The 16,389-nt window shown below is 45.2% G+C and overlaps 1 protein-coding gene across 4 annotated transcripts in view; it reads left to right on the forward strand.

Moving 5' to 3' along the window:
* The window catches only part of BMPR1B (bone morphogenetic protein receptor type 1B), a 384,328-nt gene that overhangs the window by 262,431 nt on the left and 105,508 nt on the right, over positions 1 to 16,389 (forward strand). The window contains exon 1 of one of the 4 annotated variants that reach the window (XM_069238148.1): positions 11,777 to 11,821. The exons of 2 other annotated variants lie outside the window; for them this stretch is intronic. The gene's annotated coding sequence lies outside the window, so the exon portion shown is untranslated. Of the gene's footprint in view, positions 1 to 11,776; positions 11,822 to 12,835; positions 13,001 to 16,389 lie in introns of those variants that run through there. One more of the 4 variants, XM_069238165.1, reaches the window with a different exon arrangement.

Genomic DNA, 16,389 nt, shown 5'->3' on the forward strand with positions numbered 1-16,389 from the left:
GTGTGTGGTCTGGTCACGGCGCTCGTGAGGCCCACCCGCGGGGTGCCATGCTGAGAACGCATCCATGCCGGCTGCACCTGTCGAATTTAAAAACAACTCTTATTGGCGCAGTCGAGTACTTGTGGTGGTATTTTGTTAACCCCTTAACGCTTGTCAGGCGTGTTCGCCCTGAAGTGGGTTTTGTACAGTTTTTCAGTTTTATAGCGTCGTCGAAACGTGCCGATAGTTTTGTGAAGTGCTGCGTGTATGACATTTCAACAGACATTCCACCCTAGAATTCTCTGACCTCTTTTTTTATCAGGTGTAGATGCTTTCTAAATAAAGCCATTGCTGAGTTTATTGCATTGTTAGTTTGCAGCTCAAAAAAATAAGAATCCAAAATGACATAATCGCCCCTCCTTTCTTTCCTTACTTTGGAAATGTGCTCGAGTCCAGTTATACTCAGATGATTTGTGTTACGGTTTTGCGTGGTTACCTGGGTTTTTGGTATGTTTTGCTATAGTAAGTTATTTCATGCATATGTCATGTTATGTTTATTTTATGTCATGTTATGCCACCGCAGATATATGTGGCATTATGTCACGTCACCTCCTGTTAGGTTATTGGTGTTTTGTAGTATGCCACATGCTGCTGCTTCCAACGTGACAGCAAAGTCGTATTTAAAAAGATAATGTGGTGTCTGGTTGAATGCATTGCACCAAGAAGCGAACAAATTTGCACTTACAACTGGGCAATTTATCAACAGAACTGCGAGGTTTCGGCCATGGTAAAGAGCACTGTAGATAAATCACCCGTTGCTAATTGTACCGCACAGAAGGAGTCCTTGAAATATGTGAGTAGTTACATTTCGGAGAAAACATCATTCAGAAGTGTTGGGGGAATTGATCGTACATAGTCGCAAACTGAATTCCGGAGACAAGTAATATCTTGTTTTATGTATAGTGCTTGCAGCCGTTTTCAGCTTTGTGGGGAAGATAATAACTGGTATTGCTGCTGCCCAATTCATTCTTAATTATGTTCTTTCATTTTGTGCAAAAGTAGAGGCTGGGACAACCCACCCAACTTTGAACCTGTGACCTGCAGGCAATGCCGAAATTTCCACAGCAGGCATATTAACCTACTGAACTGGTTCACCGGAAAAGCTATATTAGACAAGCAACCTTTGATAGAGAACATCTGTGAGCGTTTTATTGTCTGTTCTTTGGGCACTGCGTGCCGCTGGGAAAGTGACCTTACGATTATCTTCTCTAAAACAAGTCTCCTGGCCTTCATTGGTCTGCTTTGGGTGCACTGTTTTCAAATCATTTTGCCGCGCATTACAGGTTTTATTGGTGCTGTGCAGCTCTTCCAGAAACCCGCACAAGTAGTAAGCAGGGACAAAGACAAAATGTCTTGCTTTCATCTCATTCATTATACAAGCCTGCTCCAGTAGAAAAAAAAAAAAAAAAAAAATAGTGATTATTTTAGAAGATGCATCTATCTTTCAGAGTAGACTATTAGAGGCCTGTTCATACAGGAATTTTGGAGTATGAAAAGTAGTATTACTGTCGTACTCTTATGTATTCTTACATGCCTTTTGGAATTTGTCCCCAAACATCTAAAATTGGAAGAAAATCGGAATTTTCAGAGAATATTCAAAAACAACTAGTACACATAGAAGTGCGATTTTTGCACTTTTACTAATAGGCAGTAGGGCATGTCAGGACGAGTGCACTTTGAAGAGCTGAGAGGTTGACTTGATGCTGTCCACTCTATACACAAAACTCAAATAAACAAAATTAAGAGTATACTGATGGAAAGGTAGGAATGGTCCAAAAACCAGGGCAAGGGTATAAATGCAAGATTGGTTGAGGGGAAGTCAGAATGGGTGCGTTTTCAACAGTTCGAGGGAGGTGGGAAAGGTCATTTGTATTCTGAGTAAGGGCAGAGAGGAAGTTCCTGAAACTGTTAGCAGTGCCAGCAAATAATTTTTTAGTGCCACAGATGTTTTCAGATTTGAGGTTCTATGTGAAGAATGTGTTTGGCTTGAAGTCTCCTCTGTCCTCCAGCGTTAGCAGTGATGACAGATAAGGGGTGTGAAGGTACAGAGCCTAGTAATTCAGACATCCTATTATTAACTGTGAAGTAAAATTTACCTCTTACTCTGTTCTGTAGGTTGTCAGTCATTTGGTTAAAATGGAGGAATCTAAAGGCACTATATTCATAATTGCTGCTGCTTTATAAAAGTGGCCTTCTTAGCTTTTGCTGGCACCTTCCTTCAGGTGCACTTCAACAGTATTTTGTTATACCTCAAAATCAAACAATATTTCTTCAATAATTATTCGTGAACAGCATTTGTAAAACATTGGCAAAGCCAGTTGGCCTGGCTTGCATTTTGAGTTCTGAGTGATATACTTAAAAAAAGCCTGCCTCAGTGAAAAACAAAAACAATTGTTTTGTATATGATGGTTTTTGAGACAGCAAATGTACTATTTCAGGATTCACAGTACTTCCGAGATGTAAAATGATCAGCATTGTAATGCAAGACTTCATAGGAGGTGGAATTAATACACCAAACATCTATTAGCGTGAGGTAAGAGAGACATACTAGTCTGGTCAGAGCTGAAGGACACTCAATGTATTTTCTAAATTGGTAAGAAAAGGTCTGCGCTAATAAGCCAGACCTAAAAATGACAAATGAAGGACTTGTTGTTGTGGTCTTTTTAGAGTAGGAAGGTCACCACCCATTTAGCATTCCATTCTTGAAAATAAAGGATCCAATTTAGCAAAAAACATTTTATTAGCCACGATATTTTGATTGTACTAAAACTCTCTCTTTATATCTATCTTCTTTATCCACTGGCCTGTTATTGTTTCATTTACATTTTTCTTCTGCCTACTACATTATGGGTCAATGGGTATTCCCACTCCACCCATTGGCGAGCTTCATTGTGAGTGATGAAATTCTGCTCTTTCATAAAGAGCACATCCACACACAAGGTTGTTCCCTTCCGTACCAGTGAATGCAATGGCAATGAATGCTTTTTGGCACTAAATGCTTTTTGAGACTGAAAATTATTTTTGCTTTTAGCTAGGAGAGCGGTTCTTAACATTTTGACTTCTGTGGACCCCGTACTAAATCATTACTGCAATCTGGGGACCCCCACTGAGTCATATTGGAAGCTGGGGACACCTGGCCAAAGCAAGTTTTATGATTTGAACTTCAAAACAAAAAATACAAATGTATAAAAACAAGTATTAACAAATGATCAAATATTGATGTTTATTTAATTCTCAACAAATGTAGAAACAATTTTCAGTGTTGCCTCTTTATTTGTATATAATTTATCAATTTTAATATTTAATTTTGGTAACACAGTTGTGGACCCCCTGACCAGTCCTCGACCAACTTCCAGGTGTCCTCAGACCACAGGTTATGAGCCACTGCGCTACAATATTTATTTATTATAATATTGGCAAGACCTCAGCAGGTGTCCAAGAAAAAAAGTTTTACCAAAAGCTTGACAAAACAAGCATTAAGAAAAGCAAACATATTGAACTTGCAAATGCTTGTTATTGCTTGCATTGGGTGTCTCATGCAATCTGGTCTGGGTCATCCCGTATAAAGAAACAATAGGTATTATTTGGGAAGGAGACTGGAGGGTGGCGGTTACACCTACAATAACATGTTACCACAATAAAGGGGTTGAGTAATTCTCTACTCCTTGTTTGTTTGTTCAGGGAGAGAGTTTGAAACTGAGTTGTGCAAAATACTTGCTTTCATTTAGTTATGCAACATTTTCAGCAAAATTATATATAATTATCCGAAATGCAAATTTATCATTTTGTGCTCCGTTTTATCACGATATACATCCGTCAACTTTTGCCACAAAAAAGCATTTAAACAAGGCACCACAAACCAACAGCTGCTTGTGTTCTGTTGTTACTGCAAATAGCGCATATTTTTGTGAAGTGGTGGAAGTTCTTCGTGTAATGCGATATTCCTGAAATTACTCTAGTGTAATTTATATTTCATCCAGACCGATTTGAAGCCTGCATATAGGTCTAAAATCAGATTTGGCACTACCCACTGATATTTCATCTATAACTCATTTTAAAACGTGTTCTCCTTACATCACTGGATATCTTTTTAATATCTTATCTTTTCTATAGTTTTTTTAATGATTAGGTCAGCTTTTTGTACAGAGTAGTGGGATTAACTAAATGATTCATCAAAATGAAGTTGATTGTGTCAAAGGTTTGGCAATCATGAACCTTTAGCTATCGATTTTAAGCTACCTCACCTGGGAGCAGTGTGTCATACCCATCTGGTAAGCCTTGGCCCACACCTGGTCTCTGTTTTTGCGCTTTTTGTATCCCTTCCCAGTGAGAATAATGATCTGTATGTCCGTGGAATGTTTATTATTTTGGAAGTATTTGAGAAGAAAGAGTCAAGTTTGGTTCTTTTTGAAAACGGGAAACCTTCGCAGAAATATTGGTAAATTTGACAGTGATGGAGCTGTTAAGTTTATCTATTGCTTTGATAGTTCTGGTATTTTGTAAAGGAGTCCTGGGAGGAAGGTGGGAAGAAGTGACATACATTCTCAGCTGCGCAGGAACAAGTGCACGTGACTTTTTATTTATTACATAGGGGTCAGGAATGCCCATGTGTCAAACCAGGTCACACCACGAGTGCTCATCTTGGCCTTGTGTGCCGGCCTTTCCGGACACCGGTCAGCTATTTTTGGAAGTCCTCCATACACTTTTGGTCAAGTAGATTAATCCCAGGGCTCTAAGAACATCTTGCAAGCTGTGTGTTTCTGTTCCTATGTGTTACAAACGTGTGGCACATGCTCCTAGACTGCCACGTTTACCTGGTAGGAAGTGCCACTGTTTAGTTTACGTTGTGTAGGGTTAAAATACAGCTACTTGTCACAGAGACAGTTGTTTCTATTACTAGACTTTCATTTATCACCAGTACGTGCAAGGACTTGATGTCCTGGAGCGGTTCAGCTACACACATTGGAAAACGGACAATAAGAATTTGCACAAACCAGAGTTATTTGAGGATTACAAGTAATGCTTCCATTTTCTTACGATAATGGCATTACTCCTAGTCCTACTCCCTCGCCTTCCTTTTAACCAATGAGGCCTCCTGCCTCCCCTCTAGACCCTCCCTTCCCCTTTCAAAACCCCCCCCCACCCTTATCCCCTCCTGTACAAAAACCAAGCCCAAGCTGCAACTCGGACAGTCCGTACCGGGAGGGTGGGAGGGAACGGAAAAGGAAGGCGAGGGAGTAGGACTAGGAGTAATGCCATTATCGTAAGAAAATGGAAGCATTACCTCCCGTCCCTCCCTCGCCTTCCTTTTAACCAATGAGACATAGCAAGAAAACACACAGGAGACGGACATCGAGTTGCAAGACCTTTATTTAATATCCTGCACCAAGAACATCCCCAAACATTATCTCATAGAGGATAAGACCCGGTGACCTAACACCGACTCCAAACTACCCAAGTCCGACAGCCTATAATGACGCACAAACGTCGAAGGAGAAGCCCAAGTGGCGGCCCTGCAAATTTCCACCACGGAAGTCCCCTGAAGCTCCGCCACCGTAGCCGCCATGCCTCTGGTAGATCTCCCCTGAATCCCTTGAGGAGGAACCACCTCTTTCAAGGAATAGGCCAACAGAATTAAAGATCGAACCCACCGACTCAAGGAAGCCGTGGAAGGTTTTTCACCTTTGCGAGCCGGACCAAAATTAACAAACAGTGAATCCCCTTTACGAAAAGGAGCCACCACCCGCAGATACTCCAACAAAACCCTGCGCACATCCAACGAATGCAAACGGACCTCCTCCCTTGAGGAGGGATTCGGACAAAATGAAGGAAGGATGACCTCCTGCCGGGAATGGAACGAAGAATTGACTTTTGGAATAAAGGAAGGTACCGGAACCAGAACCACCCGATCGTGAAAAATCTTACAAAAAGGAAAGGAACAAGCCAATGCCCCCAATTCCCCCAACCGACGAGCCGAAGTAATGGCTACCAAAAAGAATGTCTTCAAAGATAGATGGCGCAAATCACAGTCCCCCAAAGGTTCAAAAGGGGGCTCCGTCAACACATCCAAAACCAAGGACAGATCCCATGAAGGAAAAGAACGTACCGGGCGAGGAAATAAATTAACAAGCCCTTGAAAAAATCTCGGCATCAAGCGCCCTTCATCCTGAAGATTACGCCATGGTCCTCTGAATGCCTGAATAGCCGCCCACTGCACCCGAAGAGATGCCACTGACAACCCTAAATGAGCACCGTCCTGCAGGAACTGCATCACCTCAAAGATAGAAGCGCAGGTAGGATCTAACTCACGACTTAAGCACCATGACGAAAACACCTTCCACTGTCTACCATAAGAAAGCAAAGTGGAACGTCTCCTCGAAGCCAGCAATGTAGAACTCAAAGCTACCGGCACCCCCAGACCTGTCAATCCCCGTCGTTCAACTTCCAGGCCGTCAAGTGTAACCTTCTCAATGACCCCAATGGGAGGCAGGGAAACTCCAGGGGAGACGGACAAAGAGGCAGAGGCCACATCCTCCCCTCCGCCATCAGCCTCAACAAGGGGAACCAATTCGCCCTCGGCCAAAGTGGCGCAATTAGGACAACCCTGGACCCCAGATCCCTCACACGTAACAGAAACGCCCTGAGTAGTTGAAAAGGAGGGAACGCATACAAAAGGCCCTGCGGCCAAGGACATGACATCCCGTCCACCTCCCATGCTTGGGGACATTGAAACCGGGAGCAGAAGCGATCCACTTTCGCATTCCCTACTGACGCAAACACATCCAGCACTGGAAGACCCCAAAGCCGAACCAGATGCTGAAACAGAGACTTCCGGAGAGAGAAAAGTTGAGAGGAAGGAATCACTCTGCTCAGCAGATCCGCCCGAACATTCACCACCCCCCGAATGTACGTAGCCCTGAGAGAAGGAACCCACTCCTGAGCCCACACAAAAATCTCCCTGACTAGATTGAACAGAGCCCTTGACCTGGTCCCTCCTTGCCGATTGACATAAGCCTTGGCCACTAAGTTGTCTGTGCGAACCAGAACCGCCGAACCCCTCAGGGAATCCTGAAAATGGACCAGAGCCAGGAATACTGCCCGCAATTCGCGCCAATTCGATGACCGACTCGCCTCCCGAGGGGACCAAAACCCCTGAATCTGAGCCGACCCCATCCATGCTCCCCAACCGGAGAGGCTGGCATCCGTCGTCACCACCACGGGTCTCAGAGGCGATAAAGAAACCCCTATCCTCAGGTGGTCTGCATCCAACCACCATTGCAACTCTCTGTGAATCAATCCGGACCCTGGAACCCTGTCCTTCAGAGAACCGGACCCTGGTGTCCACCTTCTCAAGAACCATGTCATCAAGCACAGGAGATGGAAACGTGCCCAAGGAACCAGAAATATCACCGACGCCAAATGACCCTGCAGACGCAACCATAGAAGAGCTCGGGGAGCAGACCGCAACAATACCTTCTTTACCAAAGCCTGTAGGACACCCAACCGTTTTTCTGACACAGTCACCAACCCAAGAAGAGTCTGAAACCGAGCTCCCAGAAAAACCAGATCCTGGGACGGCACTAAGTCTGACTTCTCCCAATTGATTAAAAACCCGTGGTTTTGCAGGACCCCCAGAACATGGACCACCTGCTTCTGCAAAAGGTCTCGTGATTGGGCATGAATCAAAATGTCGTCTAGATAAGGATGCAGAAATACCCCTTCTGAATGAAGCAAAGCCACTAGAGGAGCCAGCACCTTTGTGAAAATTCGAGGAGAAGATTTTAGACCGAAAGGCAGAACGCAAAACTGATAATGGTCCTGACCCACAGCAAACCTCAGGAACTTTTGAGAGGATCTTGCCACCGGTACGTGTAGGTAAGCGTCCTGCAGATCCAGTGACACCAGAAAGTCCCCGTGTCTGACAAATGGAAAAATAGTCTGAATGGACAGCATGCGGAAATGCACTGTCCTGATCCAGGTATTCACCTCCTTTAGATTGAGCACCGGCCGAAATCCCCCTGAAACTTTCTGCACAAGAAACAAGACCGAATAAGTGCCCTGACCCCGTTCGTCTAGCGGAACGTGGGAAATGGCCCCCTTGACCAGTAAGTCCCGCACTCCGTCCAATAATGCTCTTCTCCGTGACCCCTCTGAAGGCAGAGGTGTGGGACGTACCCCTGAATCTGGAGGCACCACCACAAAATCTATGACATAACCATTGGCCACAATGTCTAGTACCCAATGATCGTTTACACTGTCCTTCCAAGCCGAAAGAAAGTGACTCAGTCTTCCCCCAACCGGCCCTCTGCCAGGCCCACAGTGATTGTCAGGACCCCTTCTTGAAACCACCCCGGGTCGCAGGAGCAGACTTCTTAGTTGAAAAACGCGGCTGAAAACGCCGTTTCCTAAATGAAAAGGATTTAGCATCCCTAGTAGGAGAAGATCTGGAATGTTTCTTCCACCCTTTACCCGAAGAAGAACCCCCTTTATAAGGTAAGGCATGCTTCCGTTCCTTAAAAGCCTTGGAAAGCATGGATGGCAATTGTTCTCCAAACAAGGTACGACCTTCAAACGGCAGTCTCAACAAGGCCGCCTTTTCCCCTGGATCAGCCTTCCAGGAACGCAACCAGAGGGACCTACGAGCCCCAATCAAAGACCCAGATGCCAGAGCCGAAGTACGGACCACATCCGAAGACACATCAGCCAACAATCTGGCCTGCTGCTCCATACCAGCCAGGAGCTCCGAACATTCCGCCCCTTCCTGTACAGCCACCGCCAGATTATCAAAGTCTTGAACCAATGATTGTGACGCATAAGCAGAATAAATCCCTGCCCTCAGCGCCAGATTCTCCGCAGCAAAAGCCCTCTTAAGACCCGAATCCACTTTACGGTCAGTGGCATCCGTAGGCACACAATCCTCCGGATTGACTGCCGTTTTGCCAATCAGAGTAGCCAAAATAGAGTCCAGGCGTACTGAAGGAGGCAAAACCTCCTCACCCTCAAGTAAGTAAAGTTTCTGAAGGAATCGTGGAACCTGAGCCTTATCCACATCCTTCCACTCACGAAACACCATATCCCTCACAGGTCCCTGAAAAGGCATGGCAAACTTTGAAGGTGTCTTATATTGAGGAAATAAATGAGAATCCGAGTTTGCAGGTTGAAACACCGGGAAACCCAAATTGTCCCGAACATGTGCCATCACTTCCCACATATCTTCTCTGGAAACATATTTCCCCCCAGATGACGTCGATGGGGCCTCATCCTCACTCTCCGATGAGGATTTCCTAGCTGCTACCGATGAGTGCGCACATTTAGACTGACCAGTCCTGGCCACGCCTGCTTGTAGTGCCCTGGTCACCGCCACCTCAATCATATCCTGAACCTCCTCTCTGGACATGAGGGGAGTACCCCTGCCAGGTACCTGTGAGTTCTCAGGAGTAGTAATGCTAGCCTCACCCCCCTCCTCCTCCGAGGAAGAAGAGACAATCCTACGTCTCTTTGCTGGAACTTTAGGCATGGTAAACAAATAATCAGTGACTTGAATCCCAAAAAACTACCCTCTATATAGGCACCTGGTCCTCCCCCCAATCAGGGCTCCACCAATCCCTAAAGAGGTCACCTATTTCATCAAATACATAACAACCACGGGCCGAACGCCCGTCCTACCTGAGAGCATCTCAGAATTGAATTCCCTCGGTTCCCCGCGGCTCCGCGGCGCTGAAACCCGGAAATCAACGTCCCAGCCACAGAGGGCCGGCTGACCCCGTCAGCCGGCCTCCAGGACACGCCTCTCGAGCAACCATGCTGCTCGTTCAAGACGCGCCCCAGCCGTAGCACTCCTCGCGGAGCTCCGCGTCCCGAGGAGTGCCTCCATCGACGACCTCCAGGCCCCGCCGTGCAGGTAAGAAAGGGAAAGAAAACCGTCTAGCGTGGGCTAGACAAAAGAACAGGAGGGGATAAGGGTGGGGGGGGGTTTTGAAAGGGGAAGGGAGGGTCTAGAGGGGAGGCAGGAGGCCTCATTGGTTAAAAGGAAGGCGAGGGAGGGACGGGAGGTAATGCAGTGTGAATGGGAAGCTATAAACAATAGATAAGTGATTATTACTATTAAATGGTGTATATATAGAACTCAATTTGAAATGTGCATATTAATTTATGCTTTCATTTAGATGTGCACCAAATGAAGTGTGTACTTTAAAAATCAGGGACAGCCCCTCCGTTATGGCAGAGGAGTGTTGCCCCACTGCTGAAAGGCAACAGAAAAACAAAATGATAATAAAACTATTTTATTTTTCACTTACTCAGCCACAGCCAATCCACTGAGTCTAGGGCGAGGGCCACCCTTTGAGTCAGCAGCAGCCAGGAAGGAGTGGTAGGTGCACTGTAAGTGTGCAAGTCGGTTTGGGCAGCTGCCTTAGGATGGCCAAACTGACATTCGCTATTAAGAACTCTCCACCCGAGCTGTGTTGCACACCCAGGTGGAGAACCAGCGCAGTTTCCCACTCCCTAACTGAGTGGCATTCCAGTCGACTCAGATCAATCCCAGTGCTTCTCTCATTCTGGGTAACAACATGAGAGAAGCATCTGGATTGGGTGGGGAGAAAAGCACTGAGGTGGTGTTGGGCAGCGGCAAGTAAGTTGGTCTAATTTTTTTATTTTATTATCCCCCCCATGCACTGCCCCACTAAGTGTTATTGGCAGCAGCCACCACTGGTAACAATTTTAGTTCTTGAATAACTGGTCTGCGCATCTCCTTTTCATGAATGTTGTATTTATCTAGAATAAAGGGTCGTTACCTAGATCTGCTGCACAACTAAAACCATAAACTAGCATCAACATATATTTAACGTAAAATACGGCATTTAAGGATGTGTGGGTTATAGTCCACATCTCTTCTCTCCCATACATTAAAGAATTGTGCTAAAAAACAGAGATTTATAACGGAAAGCCTAGAATTGGAAACTAACACAGTCATTTGAAAGCCAAAAATCGGTTCATATTAAAGTTCTGTGGCATGCACACAAATTTCAGGGGGTTGGGCATAACACATGTCTTGAGGCCTAGCAATGATATTGCTATTGAATCGGTTTTTGTTGTAAATTTGGGGCTCTGGGTATCTGCATTGCTCATGACTCCTTGCATATATGTGACCAGCTATGACGCTACAAGATTCTGCCGTTGGAAGACATGTGCGAGCATCATTACACAGCACGACATGGTGTAGCATAACTTAACATTTAATGTAATGTAGTTGCTCTGCTTTTTTCTTTGCCTCACGTTTCCTTTTGTTACTGATTTTCCTGTTATTAGTGCTGTATGTATTATGTAATGGCGAATTACTGCATACCATTTTCCTAGGCTGAATATTTGTATGTATATTGACTATTATTTTCATGTAATTGGCATGTTTTCCTTAAGATTAGTTTTATGGTATTGAACATCTCGAAGGGTATTATCTACACTGTCAGCTATTAAACTGAGAAACACGACTAACTCAGAACTACGGGATTTGCTCCGGTGTTAAAGAATCATTGCGACTATAAAATTGCCTTGGACCTTTCACCTCGTAGGAACCCTGATCTTATTTTTCGTTCTTTGTAGTAGTGTCATGTGAAGAAACAGATGTTTTAGAAATTTGCTTGGGGGCACCTGTGTGTTCTGTTACACTGCATCCATAATGAAGTTGTGGGCGAGATAAAAACCATGCTTGCCTAGTGACGCAGAAAGGATGCCACTGGCCCCAATGCAAGCCAGAAAGATAGGTCGCCATTTCCAAACAGCTATGGTAAGTGCAGGCACAATAGAGGTATAGAGAACCCCTCATACCACTGGCCCCTCGTGTCACAGCACTTGCCCTAGTGGTAGCATACTACACATAAAAACTTCCACAACTCTTGCACTCGTCCCGCGCCTCAGCAGCACTGGCGCGTCCCTTGGAACTAGTGGGGTGGGGGGTTGTACTCTGGGCGGGTCCGCCCTGCAGTAACTACCGCCATGCATTCTCCCACAGCATCGGCAGCTTCGGCCATCTGGACGCGGTAACGGATACCCCGGGGGCCCGCGCGCGCTTTAGCGCCGGGGTTTCCTCTTTCTCTCACCTTTCCGCCGTGCGCAGCGCTGCCGGTCCGAGGCTGCACCGCCGGCCGCCTCGCAATCAAAGGCAGCGCTCGGGGAAACAGCTGAGCCGCATTAGGCCGGCCCGGCGCGGACTCCGGTTCTCAACTGCTGAATAACGCATCACAGGTGCAGGATTAGCCCCGTGCCGACGCTGAGGGGTGGGAGGGGGGCTCCCGTGTTCGCCTCACATGACTCTCCTCCTAGGGGGAGAGGGCAGTATGACAGAAGCCTCGCACAAGGAGCCGGGGAGGGGACGTCTTATCTCGCACGGCACTTAGAGCCTCTTGTTGTGTGGCTTGTAGTTGTTGAACTGCGCGCATTGGGCTCTCGGCGGCAGAAGGCGAAAGAGGGAACACATCTGGAGCGGCTGCAGGAGAGGGGCTGCCCGGACTCTAAAGCGCCGCGTTTATGCGAGCTGTGGCACAGTTTGTGGACTCTCACTTGCAGATTGTGTATGCACCCGTGCCAGCTCTTCTGAAAAGGGGATCGTCACTCACTTGAGTTTATCATCTTTCTTTGGGAAAGGTTTTGCGCCTAAAGTCTGAGCAGTAAAGCTTGTGTACAGCTGAGAGAACGGCTGCGCGCATCTTGGTGTCCTGAAATGCCCAGTGAGGGGTTTCCACGCGAGAGGAGGTGGGACTCTCTGCCCGCATGCTACGGGAACTTATATAGCGCTATACTGTGAATGGAATCGGAACCGTGTGCTGGGCGAAAAGGGTCGGAATTGTGTACATCACCCTAAGGACCCTGCAAGTTTCGAACCACTTTACCCCTTGGGCAGATAGAGGGGCATTTTGCAGACGATCACACAACTTGGTCAAGCCGGACGGTCTGGAAAAGAACCAAGGTATGCATTCTTTCTAAATCCAAACTAGTCACGAGACCAAAACACCCTCCTTGGGCATAAACAAGGAACGGCACTAATTACTTTACTTTTAGATTACATTCTCGTGGTCCACATTACAATGTACCTCCAGTTCTTAAATCCGTTTATGTGAAATAGCAGTGTTAGAAGTGGATGACTGTCACATGTATCTGTTTGATTTTCATGGGGCACTGTACAGTCGTGTATTAAAATGTGTGGGGTAAATAATTCTGCTTGGTGCTTTTTCATATCTTTTAATTGTGAGTTATGTTCTTGGCATTTGTTTAGCATACTTGCACGATTTTTCTATTGTCGTACCTCTTTCGTACATTTTGGGCGTTTTCCGCACAAATGGGGTTGCCAGTGACTGGAAACTAGATGGTTTGAGGTCGTTGTGTTCGGTGTGCGTGTCCATTTTCACTTTCTTCTTCACATATTTTATAACTGGTTGCGCCAGATCAACGCTGCACAAGGAGACAAAACACTTTACATATCTCATTCCAAAACTGAATTCTGTTCCCCGCCTAAATGACAGGTTTTACTATTGCTGATTTTACTGGTGCGTTTGTTTTCATTCTGAGAAGGACGTGGCTATCCCAGTGACCCATCCCGCGTTTAAAGACATAACCTGCACACTATACCTTAATCACTGCAGCAGACTACCAATTTACGGAGCTAATTTACCAGGTCAGACTAGTTATGTTCTCCTGTGTGAATTTTGCCCAATGCCCATAGCAAAATAGGACTGTTTCAATATTGTTTTTGTGGCTTTGAAAAAGGCCGCAGTTTTCTCTGCGTGCTTTATGACTTCCACGCTATGATATTTCATATTCAACTGCATACATGGTATGTAACGGTCATTGAAAAGCGTGCTTGGTGCTGCTGACGTATCCTCTTAGCGCTAGGAAAGTATCCTTCATAGCAATGGCGTAACGCAAAATGATGGCTTTCCCCCTGCCGAATGTGATGCGGGGCCCCTGAGACTCCCATATCTCACAGATCGTAATTGGTCTCGTGCTGGATGGGGCCCCCTGAAGGGGTGCCGCCTGGAGGTTTGGGCTCTCCCCTGCACCACAACTTATTCAGGGGTGTGCGTTACGTCTCTGCTACATCCCTTGCAAGCTAGTGTCAACTGCCCTCTGCAGAACCCTGATTTTAAACAAAACTCTGTTTCAAATTAAGCAATCATGTGCTGTCCAGGGCAATGCTTTAAAAGTGCCGGTGGTCCCAGGTACTTAGTATCGGCACTAGTTTGATTTGAAAAGGAGAGTACTAAGACTTCTCAGAGTATTAGGATACTTTTAAAGGAAGCGTACCGGCATTTCTGTATTTCCCTTACACACGTTTCCATGCTACGTGGTTTTATATCGTTATTCGGGTCCCGATGTCTGGTTGATAGATTGAGGGCATATTCTGCAAACCGTGGTACTTCATCGCGACAAAGGAACACAGTAGGATTGTGGAGCATAGGCAGAGCCACTGAAATTATGTGATCATACTGGGCAGCATGTTTTCCAAGTAACTATGGATTTACTGCTTAATCGATATTCTGCTGCATAATCTGCAGATTTTATTAAACAAAAAAGGTTCCTGCTCACTCGTATCAAAAGTTAGCAAAAGTATAGAGACACTTGATTTTGCACTGTGGAAGACCCTTACTAAAGATGGACAGGCCATCTTTCAGTTGTTTATTGCTATATTTGGTTGTTAAACTGGTAAAACCTTTCCCAAACAGTTCACCACGTCTAAATAAATAAACGATGAAGCAATGCTATCACAAAATGTGCCATTACACCACATATTTTGTCTTTTCCTGCGCATAATTAGGTCCTCACCTGTTGCATAATTCCAGTGGCCATGGGTATAGGTCATGTCAATCTTTCTGGGTCAGTGGGTAGTTGACTCACTCTGCCAAATTTTCTCTTGGCATCTGTGCTAAGATTCCAACTTCTGGCATTTGTTTTCTGAAATCCAGGCATATAAGTATATTGATAAGGCTATGCAATGAAAAGAACACTCACTACAGAGATGTGTATATTAGGTCAAAGATTAAAAATGCTAAAGGGCTCTCACCGCAGACTTTACCTTTTCACAAGGTGCATAACCCTAGTACAATTAGTTAAAACTCTGTTGTTTGGGCCAAATTGTCTCTATATAGTAATTTTAATTGTTATAAAAGAACTGAATATTTCCAATTATGGTTAGTTGTTCCGTGGCAAAAATATCATAGTTATTTTATTTATATTTCATATCCTTTTAATTGACCAGGTGGTGACACGTGAATGGATCTCGAACCAAGCAATTACATCCTGTGAGTGGAGGTACACAGGTCTGCATCCATCTTGGTAAATGTTGCGTGAGTGGCCGCAGAAAAACAAATCTGAGTCCACTGCCAGGTCCCTGGTGAGCGTCAGCGCTCCCGGAGCCTGAAAGATGACAGTTAGTATAACGGTCACCTTTGCCCAAGAGATGGTCAACAAGGCGACAGTTGTGGTGCTTTCCAAGATCCCCAAAATAATTAAAAGAAAATTGAATCTTCGAGATATCTGCAAAATGTTGCCAAGACTTGTTCTTAATGTATGCAAGTAGCCCTGACAAAATAGTACACCTTTAGGTTAAAAAAACAAACAAACCAAGAAATGTTAGTCCCAGTTAAATTCTCAACAGTATATGTGTAAACAGTATATGTGTCCCGTTCAACTGTCTCTTGTGAGCAGTAAGGGAACACACCTTTATTAATTCATTTAGACGTTTTGTAAACGCCCGGTTGCCTTCTTGAGATTATAGAAGTGTTTTTTCTCCTCCACAGCCATATGAGTGGAATGTAGGCATATGAACATGTATCTGAAATGATGCAACATTATCTTCGTTTGTGGATAAAAAAAAAACACAAGGAAGAAACAGAAGAAAACTCAAAGCGTGGTGCTTTTTTTTTTAATTTGTCACCTCAGAATGATGTTGCTGGTCAGAGTGCCCTATAAGTGGTATATTCCGCTGTCTGCCCCTCTCTGAGTGGTGTTGGATTGTACTATTTTGTAGTATTTGAGAGTTGTCATATATTCACTTTTCTTGGAAACGTGCTCTGCGGTGGCATATCGGGGTTTGTTTTTTAAAATGCAGTTTTGTAAGCCAAAGACTCAGTGACAATGGATTTGCACACACAACTTTGAACAATCATTAGTGCAGTCCATTGCTCAATAGTACCTGGTTAAAGTCGACCATTGATCTTCTGTGGTACACTGAATTCAAGCAGTCCAAGGGAAAATGCCCTCCATGGCAAAGGACCAGCTGGTTCTGGAGATGATTTCTCCATGTGTCAGTAACATAGTCGTGTCTTCCACACATATTGGCGTGAGGGAGTTGCATAAGTA

This window comes from Pleurodeles waltl, chromosome 1_2 (assembly GCF_031143425.1).
Source record: "Pleurodeles waltl isolate 20211129_DDA chromosome 1_2, aPleWal1.hap1.20221129, whole genome shotgun sequence".
Lineage (NCBI taxonomy): Eukaryota > Metazoa > Chordata > Amphibia > Caudata > Salamandridae > Pleurodeles > Pleurodeles waltl.